This window comes from Ranitomeya variabilis, chromosome 3 (genome assembly GCF_051348905.1).
Source record: "Ranitomeya variabilis isolate aRanVar5 chromosome 3, aRanVar5.hap1, whole genome shotgun sequence".
In the NCBI taxonomy this organism is placed as follows: Eukaryota; Metazoa; Chordata; class Amphibia; order Anura; family Dendrobatidae; genus Ranitomeya; species Ranitomeya variabilis.
This window is the reverse complement of record NC_135234.1, coordinates 644,427,117-644,442,360: the sequence shown is the minus strand read 5'-3', so window position 1 is coordinate 644,442,360 and position 15,244 is coordinate 644,427,117. Positions and strand designations below refer to the sequence as shown.

The 15,244-nt window shown below is 45.3% G+C and overlaps 1 protein-coding gene across 1 annotated transcript in view; it reads left to right on the top strand.

Annotated features, from left to right (window-relative positions):
• TAC3 (tachykinin precursor 3) overlaps positions 1 to 15,244 on the top strand; it is a 237,520-nt gene that overhangs the window by 29,822 nt on the left and 192,454 nt on the right. The window lies entirely within an intron of this gene.

Sequence of the window (15,244 nt, the reverse complement as noted above, 5' to 3'; positions counted from 1 at the left end):
ACTTTTTTCATCATTTATTGGAGTGCTGCCTCCTTTTTTCTTTTTTATTATTTATACAAATGAATATTTGTTTGGAGGGCCCTGCACCCTGAAATCATCTATACGGTGCTGTTCCATTTTTTTCTTCTAGATAGATAGATAGATAGAATAGATATGTATGGAGAAAAACTTCAGCACTAAAGTTGTACAGTATGTGAGGAACATGATAGATAGATAGATAGATAGATAGATAGATAGATAGATAGATAGATAGATAGATAGATAGATAGATAGATAGATAGATAGAATAGATATGTATGGAGAAAAACTTCAAGTTGTATATGAGGAACATGATAAATAGAAATATTTTAGTGTGATTTCTATTCAGTGCTTTGCATGCATTTTTTTTGTACTTGTATTTATTGTTTAAATAAATAAAAAAAAATGGCATGGGGTCCCCCTTAACTTTCAGAATCAGCTGACGGAAAGCCAATGTTAATATTTTAGGAAGGGGCAAATAGCCATAAACATTCCCAGGCTATTAGTATCAGCTCACAGCTGTTTGCTTAGCCTCTACTGGTTATTATAGGGGCCCCCTAAAAATGATGCGGGAGCCCCCCCCTATATTTAACCAGCAAAGGCTAAACAGACAGCTGCGGACTTATATTAATAGCATATATACAAGATAAGCATCAGTTGTAAGTGTCCAAAAGAAAAGTAATAATGGCGACTCAAATAACAATCATATAACTCAGGAGAACTGTGAGTCCAAAAATAGCCAATTAATAAATATTCTCATATTAAATTTTATTGAAAAAATTCAACTTAACATAATACAAAAATGTTACCATATATTAAAATCATGTGAAAGATCTGTGGATACAGCAAATGACCCGAGATCAAGGACAGGGACACTGCTGGACATGCCAAATGTAAGCACGTATTTATAAACTGTACAGCCAGTATGCCGCCATCATGTCCGTTGAACTATCCATAGAATGTGGCGATTAAATTGAATAATTTAAACTGCATCATAAATGCTGGTAATATCGCCACATACCTGTGTACAAAATAGTATGCCACGCCCCCTAAGGAAGCGGGATTTACCATACGCGAAACACGCGTTGGGGTATTTTTGACCGGGATCTGGACGGGACCTGTCGCATCTATGGGTAATTGACTTTTCCTTTGTTATTTGGCATACTATTTTGTACACAGGTATATGGCGATATTACCTACATTTATGATGATGGTTATTGTAGGCTGTAGGCTTTCCTGAAGAGTTGGGTTTTCAGGTTCCATCTGAAGGATCCGAGGGTGGTGGATAATCGGATGTGTTGAGGCGTGGAATTCCAGATGATGGGGGATATTCGGGAGAAATCTTGGAGGCGGTTGTGTGAGGAACGAATAAGTGTAGCGGAGAGTAGGAGGTCTTGGGAGGATCAGAGATTACGTGAGGGAAGATATTGAGAGATTAGTTCAGAGATATAGGGAGGGGACAGGTTGTGGATGGCTTTGTAGATCAGTGTTAGTAGTTTGAACTGGATTCGTTGGGGAATTGCGAGCCAGTGGAGGGATTTGCAGAGGGGAGAAGCAGGGGAGTAGCGAGGAGAGAGGTGGATTAGTCGGGCAGCAGAGTTGAGGACAGACTGGAGTGGTGCAAGAGAGTTAGCGGGGAGGCCACAGAGGAGGGTGTTGCAGTAATCGAGGTGGGAGATGATGAGAGCATGCACAAGAGTTTTGGTAGATTGTGAGCTGAGGAAGGGACAGATTCTGGCAATATTTTTGTGTTGGAGGCGACAGGAGGTGGCAAGAGTTTGGACGTTTGGTTTGAAGGACAGGGCAGAGTCAAGAGTTTCTCCGAGGCAGCAGATTTCAGGTGCGGGAGAGAGCGTGATGCTGCTTACCATAATAGAAAGATCAGGTAGGGGGTGATATAGAAGGGTTAATGTTTTGCTTTTAATTGCCTATTTAGCCTTTAATTGCTAGAATTGCTAGAATTTATTCTTATGACACTGTAGTCTGGTAGTCTCCTCTTCAAGGATTGTATTCTTCTTATCTTATATGTTTTCAATAGTCAGCAAACAGCATGTTCTGGGTACGTGGGAAATAAAGGTCAGCATGGCCTGGGGTAACAGGGGGGAGGGCTACATGAATTAAATTGAGAGTTACATTTGTTGTAAATGGTATAAAATACTGCCTCTTGCTCCATTAGATCAGATAAAGTGACTTTGCTCACAGCATGTGTGCAGTTTCCTTTTTCTCCAAGCGCGCTTGTCAATGAAGGGCGTAACCTTCTGATTTGGCCTCACTGGTGATCTGGCATATCTGACATTGGGTCAGAACCCAAACAGCTATGACAGGGGGATACGCGAGATGGGGGAAAGATGATGAGTTTGGTTTTGTCTACATTGAGTTTTAGGAAGCGAGAGGTGAAGAAGGAGGATATGGCTGACAGACACTCCGGGATTCTGGACAGCGGAGAGGTGACATCTGGGCCAGAGAGGTAGATTTGAGTGCTATCTGCATAAAGGTGGTACTGGAAGCCATGGGACTTTATGAGTTGTCCTAGGCCAAGGGTATAGATGGAAAAAAGTAGGGGCCCCAGGACAGAGCCTTGAGGGACTCCAACAGAGAGAGGACAAATATGCAAATATGATTAGTTTACCTTCAGTTCCCATATCTAAGTCATTTATAAAAATGTTGAATAACACTGGGGCCAGGACAGAGCCTTATGGTACACAACTTGAAACACTCTCCCAATTGGATGTGCAAGCATTTATTACCACTCTTTGAGGATGATCACTGAGCCAGTTATTAATCCACCTAATGTAGCCTTGTCAATCCCATTACTGGTCATTTTTTCAATAAGAATGAATAGTATGAGATACTTTATCACATGCTTTGCTGAAGTCGAGATATACTATATGTATCACACTTCCCTGATGCACCCAGTCAGTAATTCCATCATAGAAGGAAATTAGATTAGTCTGGCATGACTTGTTTGCTACAAACCCATGCTGGCCATGGTTAGTTACTGTATTCTTATCCAAATACTTATATACATGCTGTTTAATAATTTGTTCAAAGATCTTTCCTGGTATAGAAGTAAGGCTGGCCTGTAATTTCCTGGCTCCATCTTCTTTCCTTTTTTCAAGATAGGAACAACATTTGCCCTTTTCCAATCCTAAGGGACTTCTCCTGTTCTCCAGGATTTGTCAAAGATTCTGGCTAGTGTTTCTGCAATATCCTCTGCTAACTCTTTCAGTACCCTAGGATATATCTCGTCTAGGCCAGGAGATTTACATTTATTTAAATTAGCTAAGTGTTTTCTTGACATTTTTCTGTTTATAGATAGTGTGGATTCTATTATTCCTTCAATGGCACCGTGAACATCAGTTAATGTTACAATTGCTTTCTTAGAGAACACAGATGCAAAATAGGAATTTACAAGTTCGGCCTTGTCAACATCATTTTTTGGCCACTTCACCCTTTTCATCCTGTAAAAATCCTATAGCATTTTTGACTTTTCTTTTGCTTTTAACATACTCCCAAAATGCTTTTCTCCTGCTTTTGGTCTCCCCTGCAATCCTCACTTCATTACTGACTGTAGCATATTTAACGCTTGTCCTGCATTCCCTGCAAACAGCATTACATTCTTTTTTAGATATGCCCCCTCTTTCCATTTAATATACATTTCTTTTTTCCTTTTTAACAGTTGATTAAGTTTTGTGTTCATCCTTCCTGTTCTCTTTAAGTGCTCCCAATTCTTTCTTCTTTTCGGGATTGTTACTGATTATGCAGTGGGAATTTCATTTAGCAAAATCTCCCATCCATCTTGGACATTTCTATCCTTTAGAACATCCAGCCATTGGACCTTTCCTACCCTCTTTCTGAATTTATTACAATCTGCCTTTCTGAAGTCCAGCTTTAGGCTGCGTTCACACGGTGCGGTTTTTGGTGCGGATCCGCAGCGGAATTGCAGCTGCGGATCCGCATCCTTTTTCCATGCAGGTTACAGTACAATGTAACCCAATGGAAAACAAAACCCGCTGTGCCGACGATCCTTTTTTTCGCAGGAAAATCCGCGCGGATTTGCCTGCGGAAAAAATAAGTACCATGTCAATTATTTCTGCGGATTCCGCTGCGGGTTTCCAACAGCACCAATAGGAAACTGCAGTTGGAAACCCGCAGTGGAATCCGCAGTAGAAAAAGGATCAAAAACCGCAGTGAAAAGCACTGCGGTTTTCACTGCGGATTTTCCAAAAAAAGGACCTGAAAAATCCGCAGTGAAAAAAGGATCGTGTGAACGTAGCCTTTAAAGTCTGAGTCCTCGCTGGTCTTCCTCCTCTTGTAATCTAAGATTTGAGGATAGCATGATCGCTGCCTCCTAGATTCCCAGCCACCTTTACTTCCTCAATCATTTTCTCCCTTTTGGTAAAAATTAAGTCCAAGACTTATCCTTATCTACAGGAAAACATCTACAGGAATACAGTGGGATTGACCGACATCTCTCCCACACATCAGTCTGTCAGCACTCCAATATATTTTTGTTTGCTAAACCCACTGATATCGGCGGATTCGTCCAACATTAGCCTAATGTGTATGGGGGCCTTTAGGTACAGTGATTGCAACATGATGCCTACTCAATCATCCCTCTCGCAGCGTAGGCCATGTTCACACGATCCTTTTGTTTATCCTTTTTTTTTCAGGTCCTGATTTGGAAAACCCGCAGTGCAAAACTGCACTGCTGATTTTCCTGCAGTTTCTTCTGCAGATTCCTCTGCGGGTTTTCAACAGCACTTTCCTATTGGTGCCTGTTGAAAACAGGAGCTGAATCCGCAGAAAGAAGTGACATGGTACTTCTTTTTTTCTGCAGGCAAATCAGCGCGGATTTGCCTGAGAAAAAAAGGATAGTGGGCACAGCGGTTTTTGTTTTCCATAGGGTAACATTGTACTGTACCCTGCATGGAAAAAGGATGCGAATCCGCAGCCTGAAAAGCGCTGCGGAACAGCAGCAAAAAAAGGATCGTGTGAACATAGCCTTACTCTGTGTGGAATTTTTTCAATGACTCTTTTAACTGATTTTTGGTGAATGAACAGCTTTCTGAACAATTACTTAGATCTTGCAGTCAGGGAAAGGAAACAAAAGAGTGCTTAGTAGGGTTTAGCGAAACGGATCAGACAAATTCAAAAACCGCCGACTTTCGGCAAAGTCGGGTTTCATGAAACCCGACCCGATCCTAGTGTGGGATCGGCCATGAGGTCGGCGATCTGCGCGCAAAAGTTGCATTTCGTATGACGCTTTCAGCACCATTATTCAGCCAATGAAGGAGGACGCAGAGTGTGGGCAGCGTGATGACATAGGTCTCGGTCCCCACCATCTTAGAGAAGGGCATGACAATGATTGGCTTGCTTTCTGCGGCTTCACAGGGGCTATAAAGGGGCGTGCATGCCGACCGCCATCTTACTTCTGCCGATCTTAGCATAGGAAGAGGTTGCTGCAGCTTCATCAGAAGAAGGGATATAGTTAGGGAGGGAAGATTAACCCCCAAACCGCTTGTGCTGTAGCGATTTCCACTGTCCAACACCACATTTTTGCAGGGACAGTGGAGGCTATATTTTTGTGCATCAGCTCTGTAGCTTATTAGGCTGCCTTATAAGGCTCCCTGATAGCTGCATTGCTGTTTGCCGCTGCTGTGCAAACCAACTGCTTTTTTAAAAGCAAAAATCCTGTTGCTCTTTTCTGCACAGTTATCTTGTTTATTTGTCCACACTTTTGTGTGCAGCAGTCCTTTTTATTGCTGCCATGTTTGTCCTGAGATCATTGTAGGGAGATTAAAATTGTACTAGAGTCCTTGTATTTTTTCATATATCTTCCAGCCACTTTATGCCACTTACATTGTGTTGTTTTATACACTGGGCCTCAGTTTTGGTTCAGTCTCCCCCCAAAAAAGTGAGATTCAAATTCTCACAAAGTGGATATACTTCAGTCCTGTTAGTTTGTCGTATATCAGCCAACCACTTTCCGCCACCTACATTGTGTTGTTGTATACACTGGGCCTGAGTTTTGGTTCAGTCTCCCCCCAAAAAAGTGAGATTCAAATTCTCTCAAAGTGGATATACTTCAGTCCTGTTAGTTTGTCGTATATCAGCCAGCCACTTTCTGCCACTTACATTGTGTTGTTTTATACACTGGGCCTGAGTTTTGGTTCAGTCTCCCCCCAAAAAAAGGGAGATTTAAATTCTCAACAAGTTTATATACACCTTCTACCTTGTTTTACAGTACCATATAACGGTTGTTATTTTGGTTACACTTTCCAAAAAATGAGGAAGTCTGGTGGAAGAGGCCGTGGGTGGTCGTTGCCAGCTGGTACTGATGGTGGTGGTGGTGCATCTGGTGGTAGTGGGAAAAGCACAATAGCACGTAAGGCTGGAGGTGTTGAGCCATTGTCATCGTCTGGCTACACATGGCCTCGAAGGCTCCCTTATCTGGGAGTAGTAAAACAGCTTTTAAAGCCAGAGCAGCAGCAAAATGTTTTGGCTTTCCTTGCTGACTCAGCCTCTAGCTCTTTCGCCTCCTCTTCAGAAAGTTTCAAATATAAAAGCAGCGAGTCGTCAGTGGATGCTCCCGGTCAGGAACAAGACGTTTCCTTGTGTCCTTCACCCAAACCAAAAGTGAAGATGCGTCAGGCGACACTACAGGTTACTCCATGGAGCTCTTTACACATACCGTGCCTGGGTTAGAAAGGGAAATTGTTAACTGCCCATTACAAGATGAATCGGACATGGAGTGCACTGATGCACAGCCACAGCTAGATTATTATGCTGTTCCATTGACTCAGATCACTACATTGCCCTCGCAGTGTACTGAGCCAGAATCTGACCCTGATGAGACTATGGTGCCCCGTCCTGAACGCTATAGCACCTTACACGGTGACACAGAGGAAGGTGCACATGACATTAAAAAGGAGGTGATAGATGACCCAGTTGTTGATCCAGATTGGCAGACATTGGGGGAAGAGGGTGCCGCTGCCAGTAGCTCAGAAGCGGAGGAGGATGATCTGCAGCAGCCATCTACATCGCAACAGCTGTCATCTGGCAGGCCCGTATCAGGCCAAAAACGTTTGTCAAAAACAAAAACAGTTTTAGGACAGCATGGCCATCCGTTGAAAGTAGCACAGCGTGCAATGCCTGAAAAGGTATTCCTTAGTAGGAAGAGTGTAGTGTGGCAATTTTTTAACCAAGATCCAAATGATCAGTGCAAAGTTATCTGTAAGAAATGCTCAAAGACCTTTAGCAGAGGGAAGAATCTTCAAAATTTAAATACAACGTGCATGCTTAGACATTTAACCAGCATGCACTTGCAAGCCTGGACTAACTACCAAACGTCACGAACCGTTGGTGCACCAGCTCAGAATGAAGGTAGTCAGCAACGCTACATTGCTTCCCTCACTGTAAGCCCACCGGTTAGGACACCACCAGCAGCAAATGTGGAGGTATCGTCGCAAGGCCAAAGCAGTCAGGGAATCACAAGGTTATTGGTAGGAAACACTGTATGTAGGCCAACATCAAGAATGCCATCACCAACCCTCTCTCAATCTGCCATGTCCACCACCACCACCGCTAGTTCCACCATATGCAGCTCTCCAGTCCAGCTCACCCTACAAGAGACTCTCATTAGGAAAAGAAAGTACTCATCCTCTCATCCGCGTACACAGGGTTTGAACGCCCACATTGCTATACTAATCTCGTTAGAGATGATGCCCTACCTGTTGGTTGAAAGCGAAGCTTTCAAAGACCTGATGGCCTACGCAGTACCATGCTGTGACCTACCCAGTCGGCACTTCTTTGCGAGAAAAGCCATCCCAGCCCTCCACCAGCATGTCAAAGACCGCATTGTCCATGCACTGAGGAAATTAGTCAGTGGAAAGGTGCACCTCACAACAGATGCATGGACCAGTAGGCATGGCCAGGGACGTTACGTGTCCATCACGGCACACTGGGCTAATGTGGTGGATGCAGGGTCCACAGGGGACAGCCATAGTGGGACAGTTCTGCCAAGCCCACAGTCTAGAAAACAGTTGTCTGTAGGCATTCACCACCCCTCCTCCTCCTCCTCCTCCAGAAGCGAAAGCTCGTCCACAGAGCGCAGTCACCCTACCACTCCATCCGCAGCTGCCAGTGTTGCAGACGAGGTGTCCCATTATCGAACAGCTAGTGTAAGCGTCACCAGGCTGTGTTACAAATTAAGTGTTTGGGCAACAACAGACACACCGCGGAAGTACTGGCCGAGTACTTGCAGCAATAAACTCAGTCATGGCTTGGCAGTGTACATCTTGATGCAGGCAAGGTAGTCAGTGATAACGGAAGGAATTTTATGGCTGCCATAGCCCTTTCAGAACTGAAACACATACCTTGCCTGGCTCACACCTTGAACCTGGTGGTGTAGTGCTTCCTCAAAAATTATCCGGGGTTACCAGCCCTGCTCCTGAAGGTGCGAAGAATTTGCTCGCACATCCGCCAGTCGCCCATACACTCCAGCCGTATGCTGAACCATCAGCGATCGCAGAATCTTCCCCAGCACCACCTAATAATCGACGATGCAACAAGGTGGAACTCCACACTGCACATGGTTCAGAGGCTGTGCGCACAGAGGCGTGCTGTAATTAATTTGTGGGAGGATACACATACACGGGCAGGCACTTGGATGGCAGACATGGAGTTGTCTGGTGTGCAGTGGTCGAAGCTACAAGACCTCTGTCAAGTCCTTCAGTGTTTTGAGGAATGCACACGGCTGGTAAGTGCAGACAACGCCATCATAAGCATGAGCATCCCACTAATGTGTCTGCTGATGCAAAGTTTGACGTACATTAAGGAGCAGGCATCTGCAGCCGAGGAGGAGGGAAGCCTTGATGACAGTCAGCCATTGTCTGCTCAGGGAACTCTCCTGGACGAGGTGGCGGACGAAGAGGAGGAGGAGGATGGGGATGAATATTTATGGGAGGAGAATGCTTCTCAGGCTGGCATTAGAAACTGGTGGCGTTGCAAGGTCAGGTACAGGGTTTTTGCGGGACACAAGTGATGTTGATTTGCAAGAAAGTGCTCCTCAACCCAGCACAAGCAGTGAATTGACACCTGGAACATTGGCCCACATGGCTGAGTATGCCTTGCGTATCCTAAAAAGGGACCCCCGCATTATCAAAATGATGACCGATGATGATTACTGGTTGGCCTGCCTCCTGGATCCATGATATAAAGGAAAATTACAACATTTCATGCCACATGAGAACCTTGAGCAAATATTGGCAACCAAACAAGCAACTCTTGTAGACCGTTTGGTTCAGACATTCCCAGCACACAGCGGCGGTGATGGTTCTCACACGAGCCGTAGGGCGCAACATGGCAGAGATGTTAGAGTTGCACAAATCTGAAGTGGCTTTGGACAGAGGGGTTTTATGACAAGGTTGTGGAGTGATTTCGCAATGACCGCTGGCACGACAGGTACTGCTGCATCGATTCAAAGTGACAGGAGACCGCATTTGTCCAGTATGGTTACGAAGACTTTTCCTCCCTTATCGATGTTCTCTGTTGTGAAATTGGATTCTGGGCTCCCCCGGTGGCCACTTGTGGAATTGTACTTGTGTGCATCATCCCCTCTGTTCACCTGCTCCTATCAGGATGTGGGAGTCGCTATATAACCTTGCTCCTCTGTCAGTTTCATGCCGGTCTGCAATGTAATCAGAAGCCTTTCTGTGCATGTTCCTGCTACTAGACAACTCCCAGCTAAGTTGGACTTTTGTCCTTGTGTGTTTTTGCATTTTGTTCCTGTTCACAGCTGCTGTTTCGTTACTGTGTCTGGAAAGCTCTTGTGAGCGGAAATTGCCACTCTGGTGTTATGAGTTAATGCTAGAGTCTTAAAGTAATTTCTGGATGGTGTTTTGATAGGGTTTTCTGCTGACCATGAAAGTGCCCTTTCTGTCTTCTTTCTATCTAGTAAGCGGACCTCGATTTTTGCTAAACCTATTTTCATACTACGTTTGTCATTTCATCTAAAATCACCGCCAATATATGTGGGGGCCTCTGTCTGCCTTTTGGGAAAATTTCTCTAGAGGTGAGCCAGGACTGTCTTTTCCTCTGCTAGGATTAGGTAGTTCTCCGGCTGGCGCTGGGCATCTAGGGATAAAAAAACGTAGGCATGCTACCCGGCCACTTCTAGTTGTGCGGCAGGTTTAGTTCATGGTCAGTATAGTTTCCATCTTCCAAGAGCTAGTTCTCATATATGCTGGGCTATGTTCTCTCGCCATTGAGAATCATGACAGTTTGACCGGCCCAAAAAAAAGGGTTAAATTACTGGCTGAGAAAGGAGAGAAAAAAGAAGTCTGCTACAATTTTTTTTTTTTTTTTTTTTTTTCCCCCTCTAGTTCTGAGTGTGCTCTTAATTGAATCACTTGCTAGTCTGCCTATACTGCAGCCTTCCTCTCTTTCTCTCCTTCTTATCCTTGAATGGCTCTGTGTTCACCTGTTTCAAATGGATCTTCAGAGTGTAGCTACAGGTTTGAATAATCTCGCCACAAAGGTACAAAATTTGCAAGATTTCGTTGTTCATGCACCTATGTCTGAGCCTAGAATTCCTTTGCCTGAATTCTTCTCAGGGAATAGATCTCACTTTCAAAATTTTAAAAATAATTGCAAATTGTTTTTGTCCCTGAAGTCTCGCTCTGCCGGAGACCCTGCACAGCAGGTCAGGATTGTAATTTCCTTGCTCCGGGGCGACCCTCAAGACTGGGCTTTTGCATTGGCACCAGGGGATCCTGCGTTGCTCAATGTGGATGCGTTTTTTCTGGCCTTGGGGTTGCTTTATGAGGAACCTCATTTAGAGCTTCAGGCGGAAAAGGCCTTGATGTCCTTGTCTCAGGGGCAAGATGAAGCTGAAATATACTGCCAAAAATTCCGCAAATGGTCTGTGCTTACTCAGTGGAATGAGTGCGCCCTGGCGGCGATTTTCAGAGAAGGTCTCTCTGATGCCATTAAGGATGTTATGGTGGGGTTCCCTGTGCCTGCGAGTCTGAATGAGTCCATGACGATGGCTATTCAGATCGATAGGCGTCTGCGGGAGCGCAAACCTGTGCACCATTTGGCGGTGTCTACTGAGAAAACGCCAGAAAATATGCAATGTGATAGAATTCTGTCCAGAAGCGAGCGGCAGAATTTTAGACGAAAAAATGGGTTGTGCTTCTATTGTGGTGATTCAACTCATGTTATATCAGCATGCTTTAAGAGTACTAAGAAGCCTGACAAGTCTGTTTCAATTAGCACTTTACAGTCTAAGTTTATTCTATCTGTGACCCTGATTTGTTCTTTGTCATCTATTACCGCGGACGCCTATGTCGACTCTGGCGCTGCTTTGAGTCTTATGGATTGGTCCTTTGCCAAACGCTGTGGGTATGATTTGGAGCCATTGGAGGCTCCGATACCTCTGAAAGGGATTGACTCCACCCCATTGGCTAGTAATAAACCACAATACTGGACACAAGTGACTATGCGTGTTAATCCGGATCACCAGGAGGTTATTCGCTTTCTGGTGCTGTATAATCTACATGATGTTTTGGTGCTGGGATTGCCATGGCTGCAATCTCATAACCCAGTCCTCGACTGGAGAGCTATGTCTGTGTTAAGCTGGGGATGTAAAGGAACTCATGGGGACGTACCTTTGGTTTCCATTTCATCATCTATTCCCTCTGAGATTCCTGAATTCTTGTCTGACTTTCGTGACGTTTTTGAAGAACCCAAGGTTGGTTCACTACCTCCGCACCGGGAGTGCGATTGTGCCATAGACTTGATCCCGGGTAGTAAATACCCTAAGGGTCGTTTATTTAATCTGTCTGTGCCTGAACACGCGGCTATGCGAGAATATATAAAGGAGTCCTTGGAAAAGGGACATATTCGTCCTTCGTCATCTCCCTTAGGAGCCGGTTTTTTCTTTGTGTCTAAGAAAGACGGCTCTTTGAGGCCGTGTATTGATTATCGACTTTTGAATAAAATCACGGTTAAATATCAATATCCGTTACCACTGCTTACTGATTTGTTTGCTCGTATAAAGGGGGCCAAGTGGTTCTCTAAGATTGATCTCCGTGGGGCGTATAATTTGGTGCGAATCAAGCAGGGGGATGAGTGGAAAACCGCATTTAATACGCCCGAGGGCCATTTTGAGTATTTGGTGATGCCTTTTGGTCTTTCAAATGCCCCTTCAGTCTTCCAGTCCTTTATGCATGACATTTTCCGCGATTATTTGGACAAATTTATGATTGTGTATCTGGATGATATTCTGATTTTTTCGGATGACTGGGACTCTCATATCCAGCAGGTCAGGAGGGTTTTTCAGGTTTTGCGGTCTAATTCCTTGTGTGTGAAGGGTTCTAAGTGTGTTTTTGGGGTTCAAAAGATTTCCTTCTTGGGATACATTTTTTCCCCCTCTTCCATCGAGATGGATCCTGTCAAGGTTCAGGCTATTGGTGATTGGACGCAACCCTCTTCTCTTAAGAGTCTTCAGAAATTTTTGGGCTTTGCTAACTTTTATCGTCGATTTATTGCTGGTTTTTCTGATGTTGTAAAACCATTGACTGATTTGACTAAGAAGGGTGCTGATGTTGCTGATTGGTCCCCTGATGCTGTGGAGGCCTTTCGGGAGCTCAAGCGCCGCTTTTCTTCCGCCCCAGTGTTGCGTCAGCCTGATGTTGCTCTTCCTTTTCAGGTTGAGGTCGACGCTTCTGAAATCGGAGCTGGGGCGGTGTTGTCGCAGAGAAGTTCCGACTGCTCCGTGATGAGACCTTGTGCTTTTTTTTCCCGTAAATTTTCGCCCACCGAGCGGAATTATGATATTGGGAATCGGGAGCTTTTGGCCATGAAGTGGGCTTTTGAGGAGTGGCGTCACTGGCTTGAGGGGGCCAGACATCAGGTGGTGGTATTGACTGACCACAAAAATTTAATTTACCTTGAGTCTGCCAGGCGCCTGAATCCTAGACAGGCGCGCTGGTCGTTGTTTTTCTCTCGGTTTAATTTTGTGGTGTCTTACCTACCGGGTTCTAAGAATGTTAAGGCGGATGCCCTTTCTAGGAGTTTTGAGCCTGACTCCCCTGGTAATTCTGAGCCCACAGGTATCCTTAAAGATGGAGTGATATTGTCTGCCGTTTCTCCAGACCTGCGGCGGGCCTTGCAGGAGTTTCAGGCGGATAGACCTGATCGTTGCCCACCTGGTAGACTGTTTGTTCCTGATGATTGGACCAGTAGAGTCATCTCTGAGGTTCATTCTTCTGCGTTGACAGGTCATCCTGGAATCTTTGGTACCAGGGATTTGGTGGCAAGGTCCTTCTGGTGGCCTTCCCTGTCACGAGATGTGCGAGGCTTTGTGCAGTCTTGTGACGTTTGTGCTCGGGCCAAGCCTTGTTGTTCTCGGGCTAGTGGATTGTTGTTACCCTTGCCTATCCCGAAGAGGCCTTGGACGCACATCTCGATGGATTTTATTTCGGATCTGCCTGTTTCTCATAAGATGTCTGTCATCTGGGTGGTGTGTGACCGTTTCTCTAAGATGGTCCATCTGGTTCCCTTGCCTAAGTTGCCTTCTTCTTCCGAGTTGGTTCCTCTGTTTTTTCAAAATGTTGTTCGTTTGCATGGTATTCCGGAGAATATCGTTTCTGACAGAGGGACCCAATTCGTGTCTAGATTTTGGCGGGCATTCTGTGCTAGGATGGGCATAGATTTGTCTTTTTCGTCTGCTTTCCATCCTCAGACTAATGGCCAGACCGAGCGGACTAATCAGACCTTGGAGACATATTTGAGGTGTTTTGTGTCTGCGGATCAGGATGATTGGGTTGCTTTTTTGCCTTTGGCGGAGTTCGCCCTCAATAATCGGGCCAGCTCTGCCACCTTGGTGTCCCCGTTTTTCTGTATTTCGGGGTTTCATCCTCGATTTTCCTCCGGTCAAGTGGAATCTTCGGATTGTCCTGGAGTGGATGCTGTGGTGGAGAGGTTGCATCAGATTTGGGGGCAGGTGGTGGACAATTTGAAGTTGTCCCAGGAGAAGACTCAGCTTTTTGCCAACCGCCGTCGTCGTGTTGGTCCTCGGCTTTGTGTTGGGGACTTGGTGTGGTTGTCTTCTCGTTTTGTCCCTATGAGGGTTTCTTCTCCTAAGTTTAAGCCTCGGTTCATCGGCCCGTACAAGATATTGGAGATTCTTAACCCTGTGTCCTTCCGTTTGGACCTCCCTGCATCCTTTTCGATTCATAATGTTTTTCATCGGTCATTGTTGCGCAGGTATGAGGTACCGGCTGTGCCTTCCGTTGAGCCTCCTGCTCCGGTGTTGGTTGAGGGTGAGTTGGAGTACGTTGTGGAAAAGATCTTGGACTCTCGTGTTTCCAGACGGAAACTCCAGTATCTGGTCAAATGGAAGGGATACGGTCAGGAGGATAATTCTTGGGTCACTGCCTCTGATGTTCATGCCTCCGATCTTGTCCGTGCCTTTCATAGGGCTCATCCTGATCGCCCTGGTGGTTCTGGTGAGGGTTCGGTGCCCCCTCCTTGAGGGGGGGGGTACTGTTGTGAAATTGGATTCTGGGCTCCCCCGGTGGCCACTTGTGGAATTGTACTTGTGTGCATCATCCCCTCTGTTCACCTGCTCCTATCAGGATGTGGGAGTCGCTATATAACCTTGCTCCTCTGTCAGTTTCATGCCGGTCTGCAATGTAATCAGAAGCCTTTCTGTGCATGTTCCTGCTACTAGACAACTCCCAGCTAAGTTGGACTTTTGTCCTTGTGTGTTTTTGCATTTTGTTCCTGTTCACAGCTGCTGTTTCGTTACTGTGTCTGGAAAGCTCTTGTGAGCGGAAATTGCCACTCTGGTGTTATGAGTTAATGCTAGAGTCTTAAAGTAATTTCTGGATGGTGTTTTGATAGGGTTTTCTGCTGACCATGAAAGTGCCCTTTCTGTCTTCTTTCTATCTAGTAAGCGGACCTCGATTTTTGCTAAACCTATTTTCATACTACGTTTGTCATTTCATCTAAAATCACCGCCAATATATGTGGGGGCCTCTGTCTGCCTTTTGGGAAAATTTCTCTAGAGGTGAGCCAGGACTGTCTTTTCCTCTGCTAGGATTAGGTAGTTCTCCGGCTGGCGCTGGGCATCTAGGGATAAAAAAACGTAGGCATGCTACCCGGCCACTTCTAGTTGTGCGGCAGGTTTAGTTCATGGTCAGTATAGTTTCCATCT